Consider the following 24,881-nt stretch of genomic DNA (forward strand, 5'->3'; position numbering starts at 1 on the left):
TTTGATGCTTACAAGAACCCTGCAAAATAAGTATCTTAACACCCATTTTACAGATGGAAAAGTGAGATTTGGAAACGTTTAGCATCTTTCAAAGATGGTGTTTGGACTTGGCCTGTTAGGCCTACAGGAGCTTCTTTGAGCTCTGTACTGAAGGAGTGTGAAGCTAGAAGTTAGAGGTCTGTCCTCAACTGTTTTCATCCCTCCATTAAGGTCAGAGCACTTACTTTCCACCTGAGGGTTGTTTTTACAAACTAGAGATAACTGTTTTTAATAGACATGTCTTCACCCACAGAGATGCTAGATTTGACGTTGACAGGGGTGTGTCTTGTCACCCTTTGCGCTTCCGTGTCATGCCCAGAGGAGGTGCTGGATAACAGCTACTTGCAGTTCGATGTTCTTCGACTCCTGTATACTTCTGGCAAGGTTTGGTGCTGGAGGAGGAGTGCAAACTCTTCATTCCTCTTAAGGAATGGAAATTCTACTTTACAGCCTAGCTACCGGGATGAATTATTTCTTCATTGTCCTCTAATTTTAGACCCCAGGAGGAGCAGCTGTTCAGAGAGTTGCTTGAGTCAGTATTGGCATTTTGTGCATGCACCCTGCTCTTTCTGCAGGACCTGACTGACATGAGGAACATCTCTCTTGAGTTGGGCCACAAGAGAGGGGTAGCTCACCACTCTGCTGAAGCCAAGAGAGAAATATCTATGCCAGGAAACCAAGTCCTCAGTTGGCATGTGTGTGTGTGTTTGTGTGTGTGGTGTTGTGTGTATTGTGAGAAAAGGGGTGGGATTGGGGAGAAATCTCTACCTGGGGGTTCTCACATATGAAAGACCTAGAGAATCAGTATTTTGGGGAAGGAAGGGTCCTCACATGAGTCATAAAGTGAGAAAGTCTTCAGCTGGGTCATGGGATGGACCGTGAAATTATTTATACTTGAAAACATTTTAGAACATTCAATGTGGAATGGAGATCTAGCTCAGAGGTAGAGCAGTTGCCTAGTATGCTTTAGGTCCTGGGTTTAAGCCCCAATACTGCAAAAACAACAACAACAACAACAAAAATGTTTAATACTTTGAATAAATTAAAAATATTCTCACTTTGAAAGCAGAAGAAACTTTGAGGAAAGGGACAAAGGGGTGGATAACTGGGCAATAGTCCTCCTGACAATAATTGTGATGGGTTAACAGATGTGACTCTATGAGAATGATATAAGCAAGACTCTAAGGGAAATGACTAAACAGACTCCATTTTGCTCTGAGACTCCATGTTCATAATAAGCTTCTCCCATGGGAATACCCCACCTCTGTGCCCATCATCAGTTACTTGGTGTGACATGTTTAATAATAAACATTGGCAACTCCTATGTAGTAAAGAATTGCTCTCTTTTGATTCCTATTGCTCCTAAACAATGTACCATGTGAACAGTGATTGTGTGGATGTTAGTAACCATTCTTTAGTTTGTACCTAGGTAAGGGTCATTTTGACCCACTTCTCCCTCTGTCGATGATCTCATGACGTTAATGTGTAATTTCGAATCATAGCAACACTTATGATTAATGTAATTTTTGGTATAAGAACCCCTACAACCCTGTGGTTGGGGCTGTTCTCCCAATAGCCATTTTTTGGGGCATTGTGTGAGACAGTCAGCCAGCCGGCTTAATAAAGACTCAAATTTGGACTTCTCAGTGGTGATCGGTCTGTTCTTAAGTCACGCCCCATAACAAATTGTCATGACCCAGCAATTGCTGATTCTGCCTAAATAAAGTACTTTATTGTGAGGCCTTCAAATGCTGGTGTGTCTTCTCAAGGATGCGTGCATCATAATTGGTCTAAAGTGAGTTTCTTTGTTTTATTTCTAGTCTAAGGGAAAATATCTGTCTTGCCTGTTTGAGCTCCCAAGGTATTTTCAAGCCTAACTCGCCCACTTTTTGGCTTGTAATTGGCTGATTTATGTCTCCTCTTTCTAGCTAATGTTGTGTTCAGTGGCTCAAGAGCATTTTCAGCATAGCTACTGTTTCTGTTGAAGTTGTTGTTTTCCTTTCGTTTTAAATTTCCAAATTCAGAAAATGGCTATAGGTTTGGGCATGCCTGGTTAAGAGGCCTGAAATGACAGAGCCATAGATTCTCTGGGCAACCTGGGTACCCAGGGCAGCCTAGAGTGCATTCATTGAGCATTGGCTTTCTTTACATATTTTTTAAATTGAAGTGAAATTAACTATTTTGAAGTGTACAATTCAGTGGCATTGAGTACCTTTACAATATGGCACAACTGTCACTATGTCTGGTTCCAAAACATCTTCATCATCCCCCAAAGGAGAGTCTGTGCCCATTAAGAACTTATTTCCCATCTGCTGCTCTCCCCAGCCCCTGACAGTCACTAATCTACTCTCCGCCCCCATGAACTTAACTGTCCTGGATAATTCACGTAAGTGGAATCATACATCACATGGCCTTTCGTGTCTGGCTTCTTTCACTTAGCGTAATGTCTTCATCTATGTTGCAGCCTCTGTCAGACCTCCAGTTTTTCCTAAGGCTAAAGTCTATTTTCAGGCTGGTGAGATAGCTCAGCTGGTAGAGTGCTTGCCTTGCAAGCTCAAGGCCCTGAGTTTGATCCCCAGTACCGCAAAAAAAGAAAAAAAGAAAATAAAATCTATTTTCTCTTGTATAGATATACATTTTGTTTATCCATTCTTCTGTTAATGGACATTTGTGTTGTTTCTACTTTCGGGCTGTTACAAACAATGCCACTGTGAGCATTCAAATACATGTATTTGTTTGAATACCCATTTTTAGTTTTGGGGGGTATACACTTAGGAGTGGAATTGCCCAGTCATATAGTAGTTCTGTTTTAACTTTGTGAGGAATCAGCATTGGTTTCAATGATTTAGCTCACAGGCTGCTCTTAGGACCATTAGAGGGATTTTGCTAGAATCATGAAATCCAAGAGGTAGAAAAACCTTCATCTTCTCACTCATTTCAGGAAGTCTGTCTGTTACAAACCTTAGGGAAACCCTTCCATCCTCTGCTTACACAATCCTAGTGTAGAAGGACCCCTACCTCCCAAAGACAGCCATTCCAGATAGGTAGCCCTAAGAGCTTGCCTTGTTCTGCTCTGCAGGGAAGTTTTTATCTGGAATCTGTAGATGCTTAGATGAGCTTCAGTGTGGAGAGGTGGGGGAAGAACAGGTAATTTTAGTTATTCTTTTTTTTTGTACCAGGGATTGAACCCAAGTTTGCTTAACCACTGAGCTACATTCCCAGCCCTTTTTATATTTTATTTTGATTCAGGGTCTCACTAAGTTGCTTAGGGCCTTGCTAAGTTGCTGAGACTGACTTCAAACTTGTGATCCTTCTGCCTCAGCCTCCTGAGCTGCTGGGATTATAGGCATGAGCCACCATGCCTGGCCTTCTTTAGCAAGTCCCTAAATCATGTGCTGGAGTGACCTAATGATGTCATCTTTCTCTTCTACCCTGAGTCTTCAAAGATTTTTCTGGCAGACCATTTCTTGATTGACAGCTGCCCTCTACTCACCTCTGACATACAGATGCAAAGACCAGCAAAGGGTGCTGTTTTCCCAAATGCCTACCTGTAAGAGTGCAGAGCTGAGGCTGGAAGGCTGTGAAGGGGGAGGTGGGAGGCAAAACAAACAAACAAGACAAAACATGGCAAGCCCCTCACAGGGGCCCTGCTGCCCATGACCTTGGCAATCTGTGGCTCACTGCAGATGCCAGGAGAATTTGCTATCTAGAGATTGTTTCATTTGGAGGGAAGGCCATTTCTGAGACAGCTGAGAAAGTCCTTGAAAGTTGCACAACTTATGATGTTGATAGGGTGGGAAAATATCAGGAGCAACTCTTTTTTAAAATAAATCATTTATTGAAGTATAATAGACATACAAAAAAGTATCAATCACAAAAGAGTGCCTGTTGTATAGTTCCATTTATATAAAATTTAATAAAAGGCAGGATATCGGTTACTTTTAGATAGTTCACACCTAGAAGGGAGCTTGAGGATCAACCCCCCAGGTGCTGCATGTTCTAATCCCTGATTGGGAGCCACTCTTTGTGACTTAAAATAATTTCAAGTATTATTTAATATGCATCAAATCAAGGAAGGAGAAGTGGTGGGGGTTAAGTTGGATACCCTAAGTCTTGCGTTTGGGGGTATCTTTGGTTTCTCTCTCTCAGGCACCCTGTCCCCCTTTCTCTGGCCATGAAGCACATCTCACTCTTGGTGCATCCACTGTCGGAGATCTGATGCATCCTCTGTCCCCAGAAGCAGGCACATGAGTCAGGGACTGGTTAAGCAATGGGGACATAAGTCAGATGAGGATTCTACCCAAGACATTTCCTAGAACCACTTGGAAAGAGGCACACATTCTCAGTTGGGGCATCTAAGTTGTTGGGATAGAAGTTTGGTGCTGCTAGTGGGTGTCTTTGCTACCATGTGCAGAGTGCCAGCTTGGAATGAAGCCAGCACCCAAGACAGAGAAGTCCAGATTCCTAGTGGCAGAGTACATAGGTCGTGCTGTGCTGAGAGCAATCTCCATTCCTGTGATGTAGGGAAAACAAATGAACTGTTTTCTCCTACTGTGCGCTCATTCCCCAGGACACTTCAGTGACCAACTGCAAGTTTCTTAAGACACATGGCTCCAACTGAGTGTCCTACATGTTCGTCCTGTTAGCATCAGACCCCACAGGTGGAGCACGTGGTCCCACACGACTGCTTTGGATACCACCGCAAGCCCCAGGTGCTTACCAGTACTTCTGACTCTGCCTATAAAACTGGGGTCCCCCTGACCTCCTTCTTAGATTCAGCAATTTCCCAGGATGGCTCACAGAACTCAGGCAAATATTTACTTCTGTTTGCAGTTTATTTTATTATAAAAGGTATGATAAAGGATACAGATGAACAGCCAGATGAGGAGATGTCTAGGAGAAGACGGGCAGGTCCTCCTGGGGTGCACCCCCACTCAGAACTTCCACATGCGCAGCAATGTGGAAGTTCTCTGAAGCCCTGTCCTTTGGGGGTTTTATGGAGGCTTCATTATGTTGGAATAATTGAATAAATCATTGGCCACTGGTGATCAACCCCACCTTTGGCCCCTCTCCCTTCCCTAGAGATTGGTTCTCAGAGCCATCCCTCGTCCCACGGCCACCCAGGAGTCAGTCATCTCCTTAGTCTGCAAAAAGACACTGATTTTGAAAACTCAAGGGTTTTATGGAGCTGTGTGCCAGGAAACAGGAAAAAGAGCAAAAATATATTTCTCACAACAAATCCCAATATGGCTATTCCTCCTGGACTTCTCATTCACAAGCATGAGTGAATCCCCTTTTCTGCTCTGCTCTTCAGGTCGGGTTTCTATCCGTTGCCTCCAAGGGCTCCAGCTGATTAAAATAGGTCAGCTGGACCTGTGTGGCCAGGTCAGTTGGAACCATGAGATATATTTAGATGTAGCCCTCAGTCTCTCTGTGAGCCCGGTGGAAGGGCATCATGGTAGCTTCTACATAGGAGCCAGGCTGGGAGGGGTGGGGGCTGTCACAGTGGCCACTGGGTGGAGGAATGGGCAGAGGGACTAGTTCTGAACTTGTCTTGGCATAGATCAAGCACTGTTTTTGCCCAGTATCCTCATTTGGGAAGGCATGATGGGGACATTTTGTGCTCTCACTTTCCTCCCTTCTCCTGGTACATAGATAGATCTGGATGCTTTTTTAAGTCCATAAGACAGAAGTACAAGCAAAAAGAGCATATAGTTTGATGGAAGCTTACCAGCCTGCTGGAAATAACCAGGAGGATCCCCATCATGACCTTCCATTATCCATTTAATATAAACCCTGTATTTTTAAAAATTCCAAGTTGCAAAGCACACAAAGGCTTTCCAAAGTGGCAGTTTCAGGATAGAAATTGTTAAGGTGGTCCACTCTTGGGAATGGAATGCACTAAACCAAATCATCTAAAATGGAGGTGATGTTGACAGGACCTTGTGTTTCGCTATGTGGATCTTTAGCTACTTACTGGATAGGAAATATTCTTCGATAAAACATTTAGTGATTTTTGATAAGTTTGAAGTCAACACAAGAGAATATCATTAAAATTATCAATAAACTTCCTTGCTTTTGGCCTATCTTGCTATTACTGTTCATCTTCTGCCTGAAAGTCCATCCAGGCCTGGGGGTGCCACAGTAAGGTAAGAGAATCTGCTCCACTGCTTGACTGAGGGTAGCTCTTCAGCACCACCTGGGACTTGACCTCACTTGATGCAAGATTTTTGCACTGAATCCCAGTGGTCTGCCAGCAGCCTTATAACCTTGCTTCATTTTACTTTTTAACCTTCTTTGACTCATTTGTTCACCCTGATGTGAACAACTACACAGAGACTTGGACAAAATTTACAGGGGAAAATATTTTAGATCTCAAAATTGCTTTAAGGATAGCACCACATACAATTACATGACTGAAGAGAAATTTAGGGATGCCTCCTAATTCCATCACCTTATTTTATCACAGAGGGGAATTGATAAAGTTGGCAGAATAAGACTAGACCCAGGTCTCTGGTGCTAAGCTATTGGTATGGTCACCTTCACTTTAGGGCTGGGATGGACTGAGCCAGTTCATGGAACTTCAGGGCTGTCTTCCTTGTTGGATTAGAGGAGGTAGGATCCAGAGAGTCGGTCAGCTATAAGCTCACACTAAGGTACACTCTTTGTGTGTCTGCATATCTTCTGAGAGATGCTAAATGGGGACTGGAATAGCCACAGGTCATTCAATAATTTCATTTTTAGCTACTATTATAAATTCCTCCTCCCTTTCAGTGGCTTACAGGAATGGCTAAAATAATGCAGATGGATCTCTTTAGATTTTATTTCTTTTCTTTCCCTTTGCGGAGGTTAGAAAGCAGTGGTATCCAGAAGGGAAGTGTGTTGATTATTTATAGCTGAATAAATCTGCTCTTGAACTATACCACAACCATGCAAATTAAAATTAGCATTTGATCTTTTTGGATCAGGTGTTCTGCTCACTGTTTTATGTGGATCATTTCATTTAATTCTCTCAAACCCCATATGAGTCAGACATTGGTAGAGGCCCCACTTTTTCTGATGAGGAAACGCGTCTCAGAGCTACCAGGTCTACTGAGTATCAATCACCGTGGAAGACAGCGGTCCTGAAGAACAGCAATGAAAATCACATTTTTAGAATGTTGCTGAGATTGCAAGGTATGAAACCTATGATGCATTTAGATCATGGGAATGTGTCCCAGAGTCATTTTGTTCCAGAGAGCTGAGAAAACGATAGTCCCCCTCTCCACAGGTAGGGTCCTCAGCTTTAACCTCAAACTTTCTCACGTCTACAGGGTCTGATACCAGAAATTCTTTTGCCTGCAGTAAGTGAACACCTTGACAATCCTTGCAGGAGCATTTGGGCAGAGGTGTGTCCTTGTTCAGTTGAGGTTTTTGCTTTGCTTCGAGGGAGGGAGTACCGGACTTAGTGCAGAGGATCCAGGGAGAACAGGAGGCTTCTGAGGCTGCAGGCGGATCCTGGGGAGAGGGTGACACTGTCGTGCCAGTTCTCCTTCCAGTCTTGTTCTGCACTTTCTAAAAATATTCGTGACAAACAGCTAATGGGCATTTTGGCCACACAGCTCTAAACCGCTGCTGCCATTTCAAATGGAATGCTTCTCCTTCAAGCCCGCGCATCTTGATTTATATGACTGGGATAAACTCAGCCATTTCGCGGAACTTCACAACAGCCCACTCACCAGAGGCTCTTGAAAAACAAGAAAGTGAATTTCCCTCTTTTAGCAAGTGTTGCATGTTTATTTGATCATCAAAAATGAAATGAAATGAAATAAAAGCTTCTCTGGGAAGGACACATCTGCAGCCATTGCCTAAGTATTGTTTAGTGACATAAGGGGAGAGAACCCCACCCCTTCAGAAGAGCTGTTGGTGCTGAAGTCAAGAAAGATTAAGGGACAAATTTTTTTTTAATTATGCAATTTTAGTGTGACTTGCTGCAACCCTTTTGGAAAACCTGTTTGCAGTATATACCAAGGAACTCAAAGTTCATGCCCTGTCACCTACTAATTCCATTTATATAAATACATCTTGAAGAACCAATCCAAAATAAAGACAGTTTTATATTCATTGAAGCATCATTTATGATCATAAAAAGTGAACCATAACCTAAATTCCCAGCAACACATAATTAATAAATATGGTGGTCCATTTGTTGTAGCATTATAAAGCTATTAAGATGTTAGACTTCGAAGAATTATACTGCTGTAATAAAATGTTAAGATAAAAGAAGTGAAAATACAATTTTAAAAATTGCATATATATAATGATCTTAGTTGAGCATAAAATACTACACACACACTTTAGAAAAAGATTAAAGAAATCTAAAATTATGGTTGTCTCTGGTTGGTGAGATTGTAGGTAACTTTATTCTCCTTATGTATTTCTCTATTTTGCCCAATTTTTTTCTTTTAGAAATGGAAATTGATCTATTTAATTAAGAGGAGTCTCTGCTCCTCCATCCCTCTTCTCTTCCCCCTACTCCCCCACCCCTGCATGTGTGTGTGTGTGTGTGTGTGTGTGTGTGTGTGTGTTACTGAGTTTTGAACCCAGAGGCCCTCTACCACTCAGTTCCATTCTTTTTTTTTTCTTTTTGAGATAGGGTCTCTAAGTTGCCCCATCTGCAACTTGTGATCCTCCTGCCTCAGCCTCCTGAGTCACTGGGATTACAGGTGTGCACCACGGCATCCAGCTCTTACCTTTCCCCCCAGAAGAAAATCTCCTCTCAGAATAAGGGTCTTGGGCATGGGCATCCACAGCTCCATAACATATTCGAATCCAGAGCCTGAATGGTCTAACTGAATGGGCGGGAGCTTTGGTCTGCTGTGGTAAACAAGGGCTTAGCCCACAGGCAATAAAAATGACTTGGAAGGACTGGGGCTATAGCTCAGTTGGTAGAGTGCTTGCTTTTCAAGCACAAGGCCTTGGGTTCAATCCCCAGCCCCGCAAAAAATAAAAATAATAATAAGACTTGGAGTCAGAATCCAGCGCCCACCCAGCCTTCCTTCTCTTACTGCCCAGGAGCCTTGGGAAACCCTGGGCAGCCCAAGTCGCTCTCATTGCCGCGTCTCTCAGAAGAGGAACAGACCACCAGGGCCAGTTCTCGGCAGCTGATGTGCACAGTGCCTTGCCTCTGCTTCCCTTTAGGGGCTTGCTCTCCCCTTGGAGTGCTGCCCACCTCAGTGCCTAGATGCAACGCTCTCCTGAGGAAGATTGCTCTTGGGAAGGATCTGGTTCATTCCTTCAGACACATATTCATTAGATATGAGGTGTGACAATCAGCGGATACTGAACCCAGGACCCTGCCTAGAGATGGCTTCTTTCTTAGGGAAAAAGAAGCATCCTGTAAGTGAAGGACAGCTTTCTCTTGCAAACTGCAGGCAGCAGGAATACAGCCAAGGCATGGTGGTGCTCAGGTAGCCCAGCTTTTCTCCTGAGGCCAGAACTTGGAATTGAAGTTCTCCTTTTTTAAATGAGTTCATTTGCAAGAAGTCATTTATTCTGAAACCAGATTCTGCATCAGTATATCAGGCATTCTGATGCCTCCTTCACAGGGGTATTGTGAAATGTGAAGCAAGAAATGATCCTTGGCGAAGCACAAGGCAGAGGTTGCCCTTGGGAAGCACGTGGGCTAAGCTTGCTGCAGATGGTTTTGATGGGTTTGAAGTGTGGTTACTTTTTACATTTTGACTGAATTTATTGTCAATATTTGAAAATCAAGGAATTTCACAGTTTAAAGTATAGTTTTTTTAAGGATTTTTAAAATTGTGCCTGGTTTTGTGTGTTGTGGCCTGGCACTGGTTTGCTAGAGCCCAGTAATGGCTGTTCACTATCAAGGGAGTCTGAACCTCTGCACTGCTATGCCCCCTGCATTCGGGTCTATTCCAGGAGGGGATGGTAAAGGGTTGGACTGAGGAGTCCCTGGTGGATCACTTGCTGGTTGTGTGACTTTTGCCAACACATTAAATCTGTAAAGCTTTAACTTGCTGGGGACTCTTCTTTCTTAACCTGTCCAATGGGAAAATATTTGTCTCTTCTCAGAGGATTGTGGCAAGGACTAAGTAGGGCATGTATGTGATACACTTAGACCAGTGCCTGGCACAGAGGCACTGGGTCAGAGTTACCCACTTGGTCTCTGAAGGCATCTGGAAGAGGTGGATTACCTCTCTATCCATCTATTTAGTAATTGCTCTGCCATGTTATTTGGAAGCTCTGAATGAAAAAGTAGTTTTCTAAGTAAATTCAGACCCTCTTTCAAATATTCTTTTAGGTTAGCCAGTCCATCCTTTCCTTGAGAAGAATAGTACTAGTACTGTTTTCCCCTCGGGGAGTTTTGCCATATATTTATTGATCTAGACCTCTTCTGAATCCCTTTAGCTTCAGTCTGTATAAATTTATTTTGTCTGTCTGTCTGTTTGTTTAGCAACACAGGGGATCAAACCCAGGGCCTCATGCATGCTAGGCAGGCACTTGACCACTGAGCTATATCCTCAGTCCTCTGATGCACTTTCATATTTGATTATTTCCTGCTGCTATTGTTGCCTGACTTTTCTTTTCAACTAGTGTGAACTCTGTCATAGTTTTCTGTCATGTATCCTACATAATGCCTAGCATGTTGAAAATAATCAATTCATTGCTCATGGAACAAACAGTGAAAGTCATTGCTTTAAAAAAAAAAAAACAGTGAAAGGCTCATTTGGAAACAGGTACAGCAGCATCCAGGTTTTTTAGGACAACTAATTCATAACAGTGGCATTCGCCTGTCCCTTCAACCATCCATCTCTGCATTTTGAAAGGCTGTAGGTGAGAAAATGAAATAAATATTTCTAGATTCAGTTAATTGGCTCAGTTCAGGCAATATGAACTGTGGAGTTTTCTGTCCTGGTCTTCTCATTTTTTCCTTTAATTGTGACTGTTTTATGACCCTTAGCACAGGCAAGAGTGCACTAATGTGGCCACAGCAATAAAAAGGGCTGGTCTCCAGAGTCCACCAAACTAGGTTTTCTTGGAACTTTCTGAGGTAGTTTCTTTCTAAAGAGCTTATTTTTTCTTTGTCAAAGTTGAACCATGAAGAATGGTCCTTTTGAAGGCTATGGATTTGTTGTCAACCTGACCCTGTTCTGATCTTGTTTCCACTTTAAGTTTTCCATTTCTAAGTCACGCTCATATGCTGGAACTTTATCACATTCCTTGAGATTCAGGTGAAATTGTAAGCTGGGCTTCTTCCAGAGCTAGGGTAATACTTGTCTTACCCATGTTTACTGGTCCCTAACAGAGGAGGATAAGGAGTAAGTCTGTCACATCCTCATTAGGTTAAGAAAACAAGTCCTTTCTGTCATAGCTGGTGTCCAAGACAGGATCTTAATTCATTTCCAAAGCAGGTAGAGGAAGAAAAGAAAGTGTGCCTTTGATATTGATATCATTGAAATGAGTCATGCAGTCTTTTTACTTTTGACATTTATTCTCTCCTCCAATATTATCTTGATGCTAATTCTCAAAAAAAGTTTTTCTCCTTTGTAATTTGAACAGGAAAGAATCTTATTGTAAAAACACTGTATTCTCTTTCTCCTTTTTTTATGTATAATTATTAAGGCTAAGGATAGATTAAAATTATTCCAGAGGGTTTTAGCAAACTTACTAAAAAGCTCTGTAGTGGTAAAAAGAATTCTCCTTTGGGTAGGATAAGAAGCTCCTTGTTACAAGAAGCGGCAGATCCTGAGCCATTTCTGTTTCTAACTCCCTTTTCACCTGGGGTACTTTCAGGTCCACAGTCACTGGAGGAGGAGAGCATGCCAGGTAACTCGGTGTCCCTCATCCCTATCTTCCTGGATTCACTGGAGATTGAACCTGGGAGCACTTTACCACTGAGCTACATTCCTAGCCCTTTTTTAATTTTTTGCTTTGACACAGGGTCTTGCTAAGTTGCTTAGGGCATCACTAATTGCTGAGGCTGGCCTTGAACTTGTGATCTTCCTGCCTCAGCCTCCTGAGTCACTGGGATTACAAGCATAAACCACCACGCCTGACTCCACCTTTATAATTTGACTGAATAGATACTGAGAGTCCTGGAGATGTCTATTGTCTCATATGTTTCAGTGCCTTCTTTTAAAAATATTTATTAATAATTAAATAATTAATAAAGTGATGTTGAATAATAATTTAATAATATTTAAGTAATGACTTCATATGAATTAACAAATTATTTATTGTATAAAAATAAGAAAATATGAATGGATCCAAGGGTGGTGAAGACCAATAATTCCACCATAAAAACAATAATTCCACCAAATAAAAGACCAATAATTCCACCAAATAAAAACACTCTTAATGCCTCTGTGTGGATACACGTGTAGATGTTTCATTTCTGTCTGTTCTGTTAATTGTTTCATCCCAGCTTCTAAATAGTACCTCATACACAGGAAGTACTCAAATAAAGTTTGTTTAAAAAGCTGGATGGATTCAAGCAGAGGTTGAAAGTCTCCTCCTCCAGGAAGTTCTCTCTTACCACTAGGGGACTCCTTTCCCAGGTCTCACTAACTGTGAGTCCAAACCACACTCTCTCACCCTTCCCTCATGCTCTCCTACCTCCCAGCCTTCCACACTCACACCCGTCTTAGCATCTGTGCATTTCTGGAAAAGTATGCTGTGTAAGTCAACTTTTCATCACTGTGACCAAAATACCCAACAAGAACAAATTGGAGGAGGAAAGGTTTATTTTGGTTAACAGTTTCTGAGGATTCAGTCTACAATCAGCTGGCTCCATTTTTCTGGGCTTGAGTTGAGGCAAAACATCATGGTGGCAGGTCATGGTGGAAGAAAGCTGCCCAGTTTTTGGCAACCAGGAAGCAGAGAGAGGAGGGGACCAGGGAGAAGATAAACCCTTCCAGGGCACACCCCCAATGACCTACCACTTCCAAGTAGGCCCCACCTCCCGGTAGTCCATTTGGTTACTGAAAGATTAATCCATCAATGAGGTTGGAACCTTCTTGATCCAACCATTGCCTAAAAGTCCCCTTTGAAACTTGCTGCATTGGAGACCATGCTTTCAACACATTAACTTTTGGGGGACGGTCCAGATCCAAACGTGAAACATGCTACTAACATTTTAGCCTTCCTGTTTAGCACCTCTCCCGGCATCTCCTTGAAGGTGAGGAGTTTTTATAAGGTCAAATGTCTTCTGTTTCAGTTAGAGTCATTGTGTCCTGTCTGAGCAAAAATATTCAGTGTTGGTTGTATACTTTTTTTTTGTACTGAGGATTGAACCCAGGGGTGCTTAACACTGAGCCACATCCTACCCCTTTTTTATATTTTACTGAAAGACAAGGTCTCTCTGAGTTGCTAAGTGTTCTCACTAAGTGTCTGAGGCTGTCTTTGAACTCTCAATCCTCCTGCCTCAGCCTCCCGAGCCATTGCGATTACAGGCATGCCCCACTGCACCAGACTGTTGTATACTTTTGTGATAGGTGTTTTCTAACCTATGCAAATGAATTTTTCCCTCTAATATCTAATATAATAAAGTTCTAGGAAGTAGCATGTGAAATTTAAGCAGAACTTGTCTCAATTGTGCCTTCTACCATTGCCAGAATCTGAGCGAGTGGGGAAGCTGGTGAAATGTGATCATAAAGCCAAGTGAAGGGCCTAGAATTACAGCCAGCCACTGCATAGATTGTTCCTTAGAGCAACATAAACAACCAAATATAGGGCTCTAAATAGAACTGTGGACTCTGGCTGGTTTGGTCTGATTGGAAGTCAGGGACTGTTGGTTGGATTCCGGGCATCCTGGGCAGGAGTCACTGCCAATCCCCAAAGAAATGAGAGAATAGTCTTGGCTTTGACCAAAACAAATGCCTAGGTGCAACCAGGACAGAGTTCTTATGGTTTTGTCCACATGTCCTCAGACAGTTGAAGCCTTCCTGAGTGGCTTCCTGAGCAAATGAGGTGTGGACCAGAGAGGGCAAATCAGTATCAACTTATGAGTCAACTTATTTTCTTAGCTATTTTGAGAAGAGTTTCTAGAAGATTCTGTGGCATCATCTAGCATCAGGGGAACGGGAGCCATGATCCATCAATAGCATCTGTCATGGGTACAGAAGTGGCAAGAGGACTGTGTGCCAGCTGTTTATCATCTTTGGTGCACATCAGAAAATGTGCTTAAAAAATAGTATTTTAAATCCCCACCCCTGGAAAAAATGCATTACAAAAGGCCCTGTAACTAGGGTGGCCATATGGTTTTTCATCAAATTAGGATATTTTTGACAGTGAAAGGGGGAGCTATTATCTGAGGACAATGGGAGAAAATAAGTACCTAGAATACTGTGCTCTTTGCAAATAACCCTCAACCCTCGCCCCAAGTTTCAGGGGCTACTTGGTCAAGGTCACTTCTACCATGCTCTTTCCTGGGGCCCTTTGTTTGGAGTGAGTTTGTCTTATTGGGGAGGAAAGGTTCCTTTCTTATCATCTTAGGTTCATGGCTGCGGCCCCCACAACAAAACACAGAGTAACAAGAGACTAGCCTACAGATTTATTTAATAAAAGTTTTATGTGCTTTTGAAAACACATAAACTTGTGTGTCTTGATGAAGAGTGATAGTCGGAAAAATAGAATTGGACCAAGGGGGCACAATTTAATGCTGTAAGCGGGTAGAGGAGGCTCGCCAGGCCCGTTTGTTCAGATTCTTCTCTGTGTCTGTGTCAGAGATAAAGACGCTCTTTCCCCCAGGCGTGGGGAGGGCACCACTTGAATGAGGGCCTTAGGAATGGCTTCGGGCGAGAAAAGCAAGGGGAGGGTGAGAGTGGCCCTCCTGCTCCTGCTGTTTGCTCAGGTACCTTGGGGTAGCACGTCCTCAGTCTCTTCGGTCTCCAACCCTCCAACTTGACGATGAGTGACCCAAGCATCCACTTTTTGTCCTCAATATGCTGTACCAAGGGGTTCACAGTGGCAGCTCCGTGGCTTGGTGACTTCTCTGCCAATGCTGGCAGCTTCCAGGGCAAATTCAACGTTGACTTCAGCTCCCCCTGGTGGCAGAACCATCAACTCCTGTGCTCATTCTGTGTTTTCCAAATACCAGGGTTGCCTTCCCTGTGCAAGAAGAGAGAAGGTTAACCAGAGCCAGTGGCTGTGCAGCCTCACCCCAGAGAGCAGGAGTCCCAATAGCCCAGCCCAAAATCCAGCCCTGGGACCTGCCAGCACCATTTTCCACCAGGACAGAGCACTCCTGCCTGGCCCACAGCCACGAGTGAATGACTGCAGAAGCCTGTTGGCTGACTGTGAGCAGGTGGAGATTCCCTAGGTATTCATTTGCTTTTCTTTATTACAGCTCTGGATCTACTTATGTATATATATTCCCAAGAAAGTCCCCATTTCTTAGATTACCATGAATAAGCACAGGCTGTGTGGGACAAAGTCACCAATTAATAATGATGCAATGGGTGAGCGACCCTTGATGGGGGACATTCCTTCTGGAAATTTCTAGTTGGTGGTATTTCTAGTAAGTGTGTTGGCCCTGCTCAGATAAACCACCCGTGATCATTAGTCCTGTTTCCCAGACTGGACAGCAAGATATTTAATCAGACAATAATGTCTTTGACCTGCCATAGCATACCCATTTCTTTTTGTGGTTGCTATGGGGTTTAGTTTCTTTCCATATTGACATAAGCATGTTGGAGTCTGGAGGCTCAGATGCTGGAACTGACTCTCTCATGCATCCTGACTCCAGGCTTGTCACTACCCCGACTCACAACCCATCCTGCATCTGTAAAGTCGCTGTGTGGACCAGAACAGTGGTCATCAAGCTACTTCAGAAATGGTGGCCCTTTTCAAAATATTGCACACAATCACAACATCCCAAACCCGAACTGCTCTGATTAAACCCAAGGTTTCTCTCCAGAGGAGGCAGGAGGGGTTATCAGACTCCCCCAGCAGCAGACTCTGTGATGTTCCTCTCCCGCTGCCTGCCTTCTGGCCATTTTTCTGGGAAGGCTGTTCCCTGCACGTAGGCACTCCTGGCAGGGGGTGGGTGGGAAAATTAGAAGGAGAAGAAATTTAAATCTCTCCAGTTTACTGCTTGTCAGCACACATGCTTGGTTGGGGCAGAGGTTGAAACTAAAGACTCAGAAAAGGTTTTAGGTTATCTCTCTATACCTTGCAATTTCAGGTGTGAGGTTATCTGTGCGTTGCAATTCCAGGTGCAAGGTTATTTGTGCATTGCAGTGACAGATTTTCTGTTATCTGTGCATTACAATTCTGGAGGGACTGAGCTCACTGTTCCCAGGAATGGGTGGTGTGGGTGGATGTCCTGTTCTGTATCTCACCTTAAAACGGTCCTCTAGGAAAGTGGCTCCCAAGTGTGGAATAGCACTTGGAATAAACCCGATACACTAGACCCTTGTCAGCTCATATTAAAATTAGAAGCAGCCCTAAGCAAGCAAGCAAGACAGAAGTGACTTCATCAACTCACTATTTCATGTGGGTCCCTTAGTTTAAATCCACTTCTTAAATCCTTCCAATACTGTGTAAGGTAGAGGTAGGGTTCTTGTTGTTTGTTTGTTTGTTTTGTTTTGAGGTTATTTTTAGTTGTAAATGGACACAATACCTGTATTTCTTTTTATTTCTTTGTATGTGGTGCTGAGGATCCAATCCAGTGCCTCACATGTGCTAGGCAAGCGCTCTACCACTGAGCCACAACCCCAGTCCCAGGGTTTCTTGTTTTGAAGTTGTTTCTTTATCTGTCTCCTGGTGGAACCCAAGGTGACTTAAGTGTCAGGATGATGTGTCATCTGTGCATCTCTGGGCCTGGATCAGTGGCACGTAGGAGGCTCACAGATCTTCTTCGTTTGTTTTCCATGAGTGGCATGGAAAAAGGAAACGAAGCTGAGAAGGTTAGGTAATTAGCTTGGCTGTAAGTCTGGGATAGACATCTGTCTCCATCATTCCATCATCCCCAGCTGATTCCAGAGGGATGTGAGTGACAGTGTGATCCTAGTGTCTTCCTCTTCCTGGTATTTCCCTGAGTGGCTGGGTAGCCTCCCCCTGGAGTCCTTAGGTTGTCCTGCAAGCTTCATCCACCCCCATCCTGCCCCCACGCCATCCTGCCCCACCCACCCTGCAGGACAACTCCTCTCCCCAGCTGAGCTGTCCCTGGCTCCCCCTTCTCAGAGAGGCTCTCAGCAAGTACAGTGTTCTTTAGAAAAGTGGCATCCTGCTGTGGCATCATCTGTCTCTGGGCTCGCATACCCTCGTACAGTGGCTCACAACCCTGTTAGAGCTACAGATTCCCTGGCCATCCAGGCTGCTGATTCAGGATTTCTGGAGATGGCAGGTGATGTTTAAAGCAACCAGCTCTTGGAAATCATGACAGCTGATCCTGCCCACCCTAACCGATGTCATCGTCTGCCGAGAGTCCGCAGGAAATGACCTTTGGGTCACATGGGCCAGTTTGCCCCTGCCATGCTAAATCTGACTTCTACGCTTCCAGTCACGGCTTTTCTCACGTGTAAAATCCTTTCTCTTGTCTGCTTTGATCTCCACTCTAAGTGACCTTGGAAACCCAGCTCATCCCTCTAGACTCCCCCTGACCTCCTTCAGCTCACCCGTACATCCCCCTTTCTGAATTCTGCTTTCCTTCAGGCAGCGCCCTGCAGATTAGCCCTTGTATCAGTCCTTCTGTAAATGGTGAGCACTCATAAGAGGCAGGGACACTGCAGTAAACAAAATAGACAAAAGCCCTGTCCCCGTGAGGCTTGTGTTCTAATGGAGGAGACAGACGGTAAGTATAATGCATAATTTCCGCTAAGTCTAGGGGCCTTGAAAGGGTGCCTTTCAGGTAGGGGATTTGGGAAGGCCTGAGTGCTGTGAGGGAGATCCATGGTTTCAGGGAGAGGCAACAACTAGCACAAAGTGCCTGAGGCCGGAGCATCTTCATTGCACTCGTTGGGGAAGAAGGGGACCTTCGATCCTAGAGTTTTCCTGGCAGCAGGAGGTAGACACCAGGTAAGTGCCTGAATGCTAGAATGAAGTGACTGGGATGGGGTGGGAGAAAGGGAGGCAGGGGCAAGCTGTGCAGCTTAGAAAGCCACTCTGAAGACAACCTCAGATTTTATGCTAAGTATGAAGGGATGCCATCTGGTGGCCTTGAGTAGGAGGAGAAGGTGATGAAATTGACTTTTTCTCCATTGTGGAGGACAGACTATGGGGGTTAGGGCAGCTGTGGGCTCTTACAGAGGGCCTGGTGGGAGATGATGGGGTCTTGGGCTAAGCCAACGGCAATGAAGATGCCAAGTAGATTGGATTCGGGATGCTTCTGAAGGCAGAGGCAGTGGGTTTTGAGGATGGGCTGCATGGAGAGCCACAGCTGGACTCCAGGGCTTTTCACATCAGCACCTAAGTGGAAAGATGATGCCGAAACCACGCGTTTGCTCTTCGCCTGCTTGTGAGTTTCCTTTATGAGGACCAGGACCGTGCCTCACACTGAGGCATACCCCAAGAAACTGGTCCTAGTCCCTGTTGCCTTAAATACCGGGCTCCATGAGCAGCCAGCACTGTGGACTGGTAAGCACTGAGCTTCCCTCCACTCCCTGAGACCCGCATCCAGGAGGGGGTTTGGGTGCTCTTCTGTTTGAGATCTTTGTGAGGGTGGCTCTGTGAGACACTCAGCAGTCACCAGGTAGTTAAGATGCCGCCTCTGCCTACCTGAAGCTGGGCTGGGGGAGAAATGGGAACAGAACCCAAAGTTCCACTTCCTGGCCGCTCCCTTCCCAAGTCTATCAATCTTTAGGGCAGGGTTACTCACCGTTCCCTGCACGCCCCAGGGCTTCTCTGCCTCTGCACCAGGTCCCCCCACTCTCTCTCTCTCTCTCTCTCTCTCTCTTGAGCAGAATTCTCTTGCTTTCCTTCTCTACTTGTCAAAATACCACCCCTTCTTCGAAGTGAGTTCCAAACACTATTTCTTCCATGTAGCTTTTCCTGATGTCCCAGCCAGATGTGGTTTCTGCCTCCTCTGCATCTCACAGTGGTTTATGCCTTTCCTATGACATCATCTTCTCCAGTATCGTATCCAGTCTTCTGAGCTGAAATGCCCACAGGGAGGCAGTGGTCCTTGAGCTCCTCCCCAGTGCCAGCCCAGCCTCTTGACCCCAGTAGGCACTCAATGATGGTTATTCAAATTGAAATGGACTTCCTTTATGACTGATAGTTTTTAGCAGCTATAGGAAACTTGTCTCCTAAAGGAGATTTGAATCAGAAATCACATAGACAAATGTCTAACACATATTATGTGGATAACATAAATAGATGCAAGCAGGATAAATATAAGAACAGCAGAGTTGCCATTATAAGAAAGATTTCACTTTCTCCATGAGCTTCAATAAGCAACCATGGAGACAAGCATGAGCATAAAGGGCATGAATGTAGGTTCTCTGTGTCGAGAGACGTGGGGTGTGGTGGAGACTGAGTGAACAGACACTGGATGCCCATCCATTTGTCTCAAGTTGACAGGCAAGTCTTGGCTCCAGCCACAGTGTTGCTGGGTTATTGCTTTGTCAAGAGCAGCTGCAAATTCAGACTTTTTGCATGGAAAATCCTGATTTCAAGATCCTAGCACGTGATTCCATTTTTGTTTGTTTGTTTGCTTGTTTGTTTTATTTTTCCAGACAGCACCATTGGGAGGGTCTGGCTACCAGTCTGAGGCTGATTTACATGGAGGTATTATGCTTTCTCCCCTCTGAGAAAAATAAGTAAATTTATTTTGAAATCTCTCTAGATGCTTTTTGGTAAAAGGAGATGTTTGCATCTTGTTTTATTCTCTAGCATTTGCACCTCATTGTCCTGCTTCCATCTGAGTGGGAACCCCAGGGTTACTATTATCAATGTGTGCCCAAATCCCAGCTTCGTGTAGCACAGCACTTCTGTCACTTGCCTTGAACTCTGCATCACAGGCTTTTTATTTTCCTCCAGGAGTGGTTTAAATGCAGGCTGCAGTCTTCTGCAAAGTATAATTGGTTTTAAATTGTAGGTTTAATAATAATGATGCTGGGCTTAATGCAGTGCCTTTCAGCCGCAGTTTGCAACCCTTGGCAACCAGTAACTCATTGATCCTCACACTCTCCTCAGGAGGGGACAACTGTTAGGGATCTCCATCCCCATCCTGATAATGGGGATGATAATGGGAATGGGTGGTGAGGGATGGAACACTTCTCTGTAGCCAAGGACCATTGGATGAGGAGGCTGGTGGGAATCCCTTGGTGCCCTGGGCATGGGGATCCAAGACTGGATTTTCAAGGTTCTTGGTTGCCTTTTTCCTTTCTTTCTACACCTCTGGTCTCTGCACAGCTCATTAGGAATTCTACTGGAAGATGAACAGAGAGACTTAAATTCCATGATTCCGTTTCTGTGTGGAAGGTTTAATTAGGAGAGCATATTAACTTAATTGGCTATCATCAGCCTCCTGGCTTTCTGTATTTTAAGGAACTTTTTCTCATTTTCTCTTACCATGGCCAGTAGAGCATGCCTTTAAAAGATTAGATCGTGCTCTTTGGTCTCTGAGTGAAAAGAGCTCTGGTTCTAAAGTCAGAAAACCTGGATTCTAATTATGACTCTTTCTGGAATGATCTGTACATACTTCAGTAGGGTGCTCACTCACCTTTCCTGACCTCATTTCCTCACTGGATGGATGAGTAGGTTACACTGCATGACCATGAAAGTCCCTTCCTGGGCTTGCAATGGATGACTTAAGGGTTTCTGCAAAAGGACACCAAACTCCTTGAACAACATTTGGTGTGTTTCAAAAGTCAATCAAAATACCAGTCTACATATGTTATACACAGACTAACCAATGCTTGGACAAGTGAGGGCTTGTTCAGCAAAATCTCAGCATTTATGTTATAAAAAGCACAGAGAAGGATGTGGATGTTGTGTGATGTGGGGCATCCTGCTTGAAAATTACAGGCAGCAGAGGCAATGACAGGGTAGCAGTGGCCCACAGCCGACCGGGGGCCACCTTCTGCAGGGTTCCCAGGGCACACCCTCAGGACAAACCACAGACGTTCAGAAATTGCGGTCTGTTTCACCATCATTGACAAGCAGCTCCTCATTTGTGTTGGTTTCTGAGCTGCCTTTACTTCTACCACTGTTTCTGGCTGGTTTTTTGTTTTTGTTGTAGATAGGAGCAAATTATAATGCAAGAAGAATGGGTGGGGGTCAAAAGAGAAACACTGAGCCCGAAGAAGTTTCTGTCGTCTTGGAAGTCTGCAGTGGCTGCCATGATCAGCATCTGGGGGTGACGTGGTGCTTGTGGAGTTGAAGGTAACATTCATAGGATACTCTGTATTACACAAGCACTGACTACAATAAAGCTCTTTAGATGCTAAATTCTATTCTGTTTTTGACTCTCCTCCTAAAAGCACGCTTTGTTCCTGAAGGTTCCCAGTCTGTGCATCAGTACATCTTAGCTATCAGCATCACTTTTACTTCATAAAATCGTTAGGTGGTGTCTTGCATTTTTTGCAGGGGAACATGAACAAGAGAAGTTAATAGGTCTTACCCTTTCAAAGTAAATATTCTTAAAAAGGACTGAGCTTAACATAAGTGAAGGGACGCTGGGAAGGGAAAGCATGACCTTTTTCCGGAAACAATTTGCCCATCTCTCTGTGAAATGGATTCACAGCTTCTAAATGGCAGACATCAGCTGTTGATGGGAATGGCCTGGCCCAGCTGTGCCATGCAGGAGGCGAGAGGAGTGTAGCCTGAGCAGCCTGGAGTAGAGGCTGCATTTACGGCCCTCGGGAGTTAGAAGTGGCCATTTACAGCTGCTCATGGTGCCTCTGATCCTGAGAATTTGGGTCAATATTTTTGGGTCTAGGTCTTAGCTACAGAAGGCTATTGTCTTCAGATTTCTTAAGGCGGCTTGAAAAGCTGCTGGCTACTAACAAATGAAAGTTGCGCTTTAAACCTTCAGAAATGCCCCAGGCTGCAGAGGAATGTGACACACAAGGCTGGTTGTGATGGGGACAGGCAGGGACAGCCCCTGCAAGAGGGTAGGTCCAGGCGAAGCCAGCAGGCCCAGGTTAGTACCTGCTGGACCATGTGTAGCTTGAGGCCATGCGTTTACCTCTGACCTAAGAGACCCTGGAGAATGAGGCCTGCAGTGAAGAGGTGGAGAGAACTTAGGAGTTTTCTAAAGGCCAATTGTACACTCCAAGAACCAGAGGCAATCTTCTTTCTCAAGATAAGCACTATTTCCAGATTGTTCATCACCACATTTCCCAACACCTACCAACAAATATTATTAGTCATTAATATTTGAAAATAATTAAAGAGGTGGGGAGCTGGAGGAGACCTTGTACCAGTGATGACCAGCCATTCCCTTGGGCACATGTGGAGTCCCGTAGCCAATGTGGGGATTTGTGGCAGGATCAAATCAGAGGACACTGGTACCCAGTGGAATAAGACCCCCTCTGGATACTTAATGCAGAAAAAGAATATAGTAGAAGGATACTGGGCACCCCATGAGGCCAACAGGGAAACTGCATATAAGAAGGTAGGTGCAAGCAGAGGTGGCCTGACATGAGAGTCACTTGCAGAACACCTGAACCGTGGGTGCAGGAATTGGAAGGACCATCAGTGCCATGAGAAATCTAATTAATGAAGCAAATACAAAGAAAGAAAATTGAAATACCTCTACATACATATTAGAACTTTATTTTGTGTCAAATCAGAGTGAACCAGGGCCAGTAGGTTATAGCATATAAAAAGAATGTGAATGGAGGTGGCCAGGGCCTGGTGATATTCCTGAGTTGCTCAGCACATTCTTAAGGAGGAGTTTCCACACAAAACAGAATGGTCAAGGTGGTTTTGTTATCAGCTCAGGTCAAGCCAGAGCCCTGGAGACAGTATCCCTGTCCAGGCTGTGAGTTGCCACTTAGGGGATCAATGTCCACTCTGTCTCTTTCCATCTCCAAAGCCACCAGTTATGCTGGACTGTTGCCTTTCTGTGGGCCCCAGGTCAGGAGAAGGAGTCAGCCAGGCTTGTCAGCCTCGCCTGGTGCCCAGTAAGTGCTCTGGCTTCTGAGGGTGAATTAACTCTGTTTTTATTGCGCTGTTAATTCCAGCTCCTGTCTGTCTCCCTAATTCATTCCACATGTCAGATCCCTTCTGCCCACAGGAGTCTACCAGGCCAGGGCCTGTCTGCTTTGTCCTCTTGTCCAACAGGCTCTCGCATCTCCATACAGGAGCTCTGGGGCTTCTCAGGTGCCTCTGTCAGCTGCTGTCTCCTCCTGCTCTCGACCTCGCCAGATTTCAACCCTCTCCAGGGCCTGGTCCTTAACTTTATATTTCATACTTCTCTGAACCTGACAGTCAGGTTTGAATGATTCAAAGCACCTTGGAAGACCTCCACCTTAAGATGTGCCAGTCACGCTTACAAAGAGCCCGCGTGACTGAAATCATCCCGGCTCAGAGAGGAGCAGTTAGGTCTTATGACCCTGGGAGGTGCCTCCATGAAGTTACACCCCAAAGCACAGCAGATGCAACTGGATCCAGAAATAGACTGTGGAGGAGCAGGCCTATGATCCACCTTGAAGTGGGCAGCACACTTGGGGTGATGCAGGCTCCTGGGCTGGGAGGTCTTAAAGGTCCTCCCTTTAGGGGGTGGTGATGGACCCTGAGAGGATTTCCCTCTAACTCTCCAGCCCTGGACAGGTTTGCCTGATATAACCCCAAGATCATGTGTTGTCTTCAAGTAGGAAAGGACCTTAGAAATCCTCTAATTGCAAGTTTTCCAAAATTTGACTCCTGGAAAAACATCCTTCCTCCCATCTTCTCGCTCCTTCTCTTCTTCCCTTCTTCCCTCCCTCCATCATCTTAAACCTACTTCTTCCATCTTCCCTCCCCAAAGGTGAAAGGATAGAGAAGCATCCCAGGAGTTAAACGTGTCTGTTTTGAAATCTAGACATTCCCTCCCAAAGTGTGGAAAGTGTGTGGCCTCTGCCTTAAAACCAAAATGGTAGCATAAGAAAGTGTCAGAGAAAGAGAGTTGCTGCCCCTCTCTGCCGCCCCCAGGTTCACTCATGACAGTGTGTTCCTGGTCCCACTTGACTGGTTCCCACTCGTCCTTCCTCCTCCTCCACCTCAGTCTCCAACAGGTGCTTACTCCCGTGTGACATTAGCTTTGCCCCAATTTTAACCCCAATAGCAAGACTCTCAGAACCCGTCAGCAGTGAACACCCTACGCCAGCACTTCTCCCCAGCAGCCCCCGCCTCCCTGGCTGCGCCCACCCGCCCCCACCTGCGTGCTCTATCGCTCCCATTGTTGTTATTTCTGGGTGCCTGGGAGGGAACAGACTGCATGAGCTGCCACAGAATCACAGTGCATTGTGACCACCCTACTCACAACCACAGTGCGCTTTAAAAAGGATGCATCTCAGCAGCTCTTGGTACACACACACCGGCTCTTTCAGAAGAATTTGCGGGGGATCAAAGGTTCCTGGTGTGAAATGAAAAGATCAATTCTTGATTCCTTCATCCAAAACTTTGATTTAGCCTGATTTGCTGGCTCTCTCATTGGAGTCTACAGTCTGATCTGTGGCCCGGAGCATCGTTAGGTGATTCTCAGGAAAGTGGGTGGGTGGGTGGGTATGATTTGGAAAATCACATATCAACAAACAATCCTAAAGTCACTTTACTGAGGGACTTCTCAGAACTCTTAAGAGGCTAAGTTTGGGGAGGGCAGGAACTGGTCTCTATTGTTCATCCCAATGTCTTAAAGTAAAAGATGATTTTAAAAAAATTGAGTGAATGCTTTATGAATTTCCAAAAGG

The 24,881-nt window shown here is 44.8% G+C and overlaps 1 protein-coding gene across 5 annotated transcripts in view; it reads left to right on the forward strand.

Moving 5' to 3' along the window:
• Pdzd2 (PDZ domain containing 2) overlaps positions 1–24,881 on the forward strand; it is a 362,396-nt gene that overhangs the window by 74,167 nt on the left and 263,348 nt on the right. The window contains exon 1 of one of the 5 annotated variants that reach the window (XM_047555262.1): positions 21,352–21,369. The exons of the other annotated variants lie outside the window; for them this stretch is intronic. The gene's annotated coding sequence lies outside the window, so the exon portion shown is untranslated. Of the gene's footprint in view, positions 1–21,351; positions 21,370–24,881 lie in introns of those variants that run through there. 5 annotated transcript variants of the gene reach the window in all.

This window comes from Sciurus carolinensis, chromosome 6, assembly GCF_902686445.1.
Source record: "Sciurus carolinensis chromosome 6, mSciCar1.2, whole genome shotgun sequence".
Classification (NCBI taxonomy): Eukaryota; Metazoa; Chordata; class Mammalia; order Rodentia; family Sciuridae; genus Sciurus; species Sciurus carolinensis.